Below are 5,493 nucleotides of genomic sequence, written 5' to 3' on the forward strand. Positions count from 1 at the left end.
ACACATTACACTGTGCTACGGTGCTTTTGACTACTGGGGTAAAGGCACAATGGTTACAGTCACATCAGGTAAGGCACTCTTATTTTTCTTTCTCTAATATATTTAAATCTCAACGTAAATAAATTGGTAGTTAAAAAAAAAAGGAATTTCTGACACCATGCAATTCATTCAATTCTGGGATACTGTAAGCCAAATCTGTTAAAATCAATACGCTCAATTCAAAATGTTGAAAAGTGTCCTTGTTTGAAAAAGCCCAGGTAAGCGTTTTTCAGAGGGTAGATTGTCAGGGAACAGGTTTTTGTATGCAGAGGTTGATAACTTGTTGAACTGTGACTACGGTTTTGACTACTGGGGAAAAGGCACAATGGTCACCGTCAGCTCAGGTATGTCATTTTAATATTTCAAATTAGAGAATGAAATGCCTAATCATCTAGCTAAAATACATATAGTCATTTTCATGTAGTCACAACTATAGGTCAGTTTTAAAACAGCCAAAAGTCCTTTGCAGCCTGATAGAGAATCTGAGAAAAGCTTTACATGATTTTGTTCAGTTGTAAAGCAAGTCTAGCAACAGGTGTATATTTGAGCTTAATTGTAACTGCCGTAACCAAATTGTATGACATTAAGTAAGGGACATTAAAGTAATGAGTTTTTGTGAGAAGTGTCAGTTGACTCTCATAACTGTGACAACTGGGCTTTCGACTACTGGGGAAAAGGCACTATGGTAACAGTGTCCTCAGGTAAGAATTTTACCATTTAAAGTCTTCAACAAGGTGTTTTTTAGACTGCACAATATCATGTAAAGTTATTTTTTAGCATGTGAAGTCTAACTTAAAAAATAAAGCTTTGAATACACAGTCAGTGATATTCTCAGTAGGACACAATGTTGGATATTTGCGGTAACTGTAGCTTGAGTTAGCAAGCGGATTTAATAATATAGTGTGATTAATAAAAAATGAAGTCAAACCTTTCCGCTCGCCATTAGATGTAGCCTTATAATACTAACATCTAAGTAGATTCAGCACTGTGCTACTACGAGGCTTTTGATTACTGGGGAAAGGGTACAACGGTAACTGTTTCATCAGGTAAGAATACTTTCTTATTACCGCTACATTTGAGATTAAGAAATGGATGGTTAGTGACTTTAAACGTTCATCCATTTAACTCAAAAAGTTATTTAATTGAGGTAGGTTAAACGTTGTCCAACAATTAAAATCTAGACAAAAGATGGGAACATAAAAGGTCCGTGAAAGGATAATTTAAAATATAACGCAATCAGAACGGTGCTTTGTTACATTCAATTCACCAACTAAATTGTCTTATCACTGTTTTACCTAATGCCTGGTGAAAATGTCTGTTGTATACAATGTATTTTCTAATTGTATTAACACGTATGTTATTTCTTTTTTCAGCCACTGCCACTGTCAATAAACCAACTGTGTTTCCTCTGATGCAATGTGGCTCCGGGACCGGAGACACAGTCACTCTCGGCTGCTTGGCCACCGGCTTCGCACCGTCTGCTCTGACCTACGGATGGAGCAAAAATGGGGCAGCCTTGCCCTTGACAGACTTCATTCAGTACCCCCCCGTACAGAAGAACAACCTCTATCAGGGTGTCAGTCAAATCCAAGTGAGTAGACAGGACTGGGATGCCAAGAAGAAATTCCAATGTACCGTGACACATGAAGCGGGAACGGCGCAGGGTGACTTCGAAAAGACAGGTAAGACCTTTGTTAAGTCAAATGTAAGTGTCTTAGTAGTTGTTTAAAAATCTAGCAAATACGTTTTCATGGTGGGAAAACAATTTTAATTATCTGTTCTTAATACATTTAATTGTAGTACTGTGCTTATCATAAATGTTAATTATGTGTTCTTATTCAATTGAATTAAATTGTCGCAATGTGGTAATAATTACTTATACATTTATTCTTATTAAATTAAATTAAATTAAATTGTCGCAGTGTGGTAATAATAACTTGTGAATATTGTCAGAATGAATAGGGAGTGTAGTGTCGAAGAAAGTTTTACACTTTATAGTGCACTGCTACAAGGCTACTTTAGTCACTAATACTTAAGATACTGATAACGTAAAATAAAATATAAGATCAGTTGGTCACCTTATGTAAGATAACTATTTAAATTCCAAAAATAACAAATTTAACAAATATTAAAACGAAAAATTGTGCTTCAAGGCGTTGTACACAAAAGCTATTAAACAAGAGAGTTGATTAAATATGGCATTTTAAAACTAGTGTAAATCCTGCATATTGCAAATAAACAATTGAACAATTAACAATAAAAAGGAGGCAGCAAATAGCAGGAACACTTATGATAAGAACAATTCAACCTGTCAGTAAATATTCAAAACAAAGGAAGAGTGACTGTTAATTAAAGGCAATGTTGAATAAATATTTTTTAAGTTAACGGGGAAAATGTTTACAGAGCTGTAATAGCCCTATAGTTTTGGTCCATTGTTAAATAAGACTGAGCTCAACCTTAACCTTTATAATGGTATACCGAGCTGCTCATTTTGTAATTTGTCAGATGAATGAATAGCGGTTTAATTGTTAAAAAAGACAGATATACTCCCATCTGTCATTTCAAAGGAACATTAACACAGGAAAACATGAAAATATAATTCATTGTTGCAAAATGATATGTGTGAAATAGTGTATCCTTAAATATTTTTTGTTTTATAATAAGTAGGGATAACGGCCAAATCTTACAGTGAGGTGGAACGAGAAGGCTAAAGCTCAGCTGTTAACTTGGTCTATTTGTTTCATTTCTAATTTACCCTCTGCACCTGTTAAAAAAACAGATAACTGCTATATGTCCTGCTTCTTTCCGTCGATCTGCATTTTACAAATGTCTGTCTGCTTTCCCTTTTATCGATGTTGATTATTAACTTTAACTGTGTGTTCGCTTGCCCGAGCATCTAATGTATATGCAGAAGCAAGCATTACAGCTCTGTTTGTTAGATACAAGTCTTTCTTTTTGAACTATTAACTTTATTTATTTTTCTGCAGTCTTTATTAACAAGCTACAGTAAGTGTTAAATCGAAGAGTATAATCACCATGTGAAATACAAAAAAAGTCATACACTCAAATATAATATATGTGAATATAATAAAAAATAAGCATTGTAGCACATTGTTCCCATTTGCTTCTGCATATATATATATATATATGTATATATATATATATATATATATATATATATATGATTACCTGCTTCTGCAAACACATTTGTGTATATGTTTGTTTTTCAGTGGTGGTTTATAGAGATCCAACTCTTAAAGTGTTAGCCTCCACTTCCTCTGAAGAAAGTGAGTCTCACCTCTCCTGCTTGGCCACTGATTTTTCACCTGACGTATATGAGTTCAAATGGCTGACAAACAATCAAGAAATCACAACCAAAATCCACGTGGTCAAAACTCGTTCTACGGAAAGAAAGGACGAGAATGGAATTTCACTGTACAGCGCAGCAAGTTTCATCACGATGAATTCCAGTGACCCGACTTTGGACATGCCTATCATGTGTCTGTTTGAGGGGAAAGGGGATAAAGGTTCAAGTTTCATGAATACAACGATCCTCACAAAGAAATGTGATCCTACGACTGGACCCGGTAAATGACTAATTTATCTTTCAAAATTGTATACAAAGAGTTACATTTGTATGTTTTTGCAGCCATCTCTGTTAAATAATTCTTCACTGTCTCCTCATTTAAAGTTGGCGGCACAGATTGTCCTGAAGCAGATGCGGATGTACATATCATCGAACCCTCAATGGAGGACATGTTATTACACCACAAAGGAACGGTATATTGTCAAGTCAAGGTTAACAAACCATCTCTGGAAAAGATTTCGTGGGAGACCGAGACTGGAAATCCAATACTTGGTGCCGACCCAATTATCAACCTTAAGGACCGTACGGGAGTAATTAATGCTGAACTTACCATCACGTATGAAGAATGGATAGAGGGCACCAAGTTTGTCTGCAAGGTGGAACATAAAGATTGGGTGGCACCAGTTACAAGATCCTACCAAAGGATTAATGGTAAGAATCTATGGAGCAATTGTTCAAAACCTGTTTTCAATTCCTCTTGTCATGCCATCAAACATAATGAGTGTTATTTGTTTGTGTATTATGTAGCAGGGATTTTCTTCTTAAGTTCTTCTATCTGTGGCCAGAGCCCTAATTGTTCTCTAATGCTTGCAGGAGGAACGACTCAGCGTCCATCAGTGTTTATGCTACCTCCCCTAGAACATACTAAAAAAGACACGGTGACCCTGACTTGCTTAGTGAAAGACTTCTACCCGAAGTATATGTTTGTGGCTTGGCTTGTTGATGATCAGGAATCAGGCTTACAATACAACACCACAAGCCCTATAGAAAACGGGGGATCCTATTCTGCTTATGGCCAGTTAACTCTCAGCACTGAACAGTGGAACGACAATGACACTGTGTATAGCTGTGTTGTTTACCATGAGTCTATGGTCAAAACAGGAACTAAAGCCATTGTCAGATCCATTGGGCACAGAACATTTGAAAGAACCAACCTGTTCAACCTCAACATGAACATCCCCGATACGTGCAAGGCTCCCTGCAAGTAGATGTGATTATGTGTCACTGTGTCTTCGGCTGTTTGTTGTTTAATGTTTGTGCTTGTTATATCACATTGTGTTTGTCGTTTTAATGCAGATTCAAAATAAAAAAAAGCTCTTTGCAACTCAGTTGTTGTATGTCGCATGCTGTTTATGTCTTTATTATTTAATATTAGTTTGATCTCCATGTTTATCATACTTTAAGTGTAGAGTCACAGTGCTCTCCTAATGCAACACACATTAGGTTAAGCCATGCGTGTGTTAAGCAGTGATTAAAATAGATCACATTTAACAACATCACCTCACAAAATCTAATGAAGAAAATCTATTTGTTTATTGTTTTTTGTATACATAGTATTACCATTGTTTGTGTGACTTGTCTTTGTGTACGTGTGTTTCTACTACTGGGTCTTGCAGCCCGACATAAGACAAATAGTCATTCACGGCCAAACTCCAGCTCTATGGTCGAATAATGAATTGATTGATTCACAAGCCAGGTCATGACACATAAAGGGGTCTTTCAAAAGCAATTCAAGATCATTGTAGGATGACTTTAATTATCATAATCAATTTTAGTGGGACCTTTAGCCCAGCCTTTTACACTTACAATAATGTTTAGTTACATTATTTCAATTTGTAGTTAAACTTGGATTGTCTGACATTGAGTTACTGTATTTTCACACTGGCCTGAGGTTATTAAGAGTGGGGGAGGGAAATGATTATGATATGGTAATCATCTCATGAGCTATTTTGAATCTGCATTAAAACGACAAACACAATGTGATATAACAAGCACAAACATTAAACAACAAACAGCCGAAGACACAGTGACACATAATCACATCTACTTGCAGGGAGCCTTGCACGTATCGGGGATGTTCATGTTGA

At 36.0% G+C, this 5,493-nt stretch overlaps 1 gene segment (V, D, J or C); it reads left to right on the forward strand.

The window, feature by feature from the left end:
- The first annotated feature begins 233 nt into the window (after nt 1–233).
- On the forward strand, nt 234–4,734 carry LOC307014404 (Ig mu chain C region membrane-bound form-like). The segment is given in 5 exons: nt 234–383; nt 1,413–1,721; nt 3,270–3,626; nt 3,731–4,057; nt 4,220–4,734.
- Nucleotides 4,735–5,493: the final 759 nt, after the last annotated feature.

The sequence above is a fragment of the Notothenia rossii genome (assembly GCF_949606895.1).
Source record: "Notothenia rossii genome assembly, chromosome: 8".
Lineage (NCBI taxonomy): Eukaryota > Metazoa > Chordata > Actinopteri > Perciformes > Nototheniidae > Notothenia > Notothenia rossii.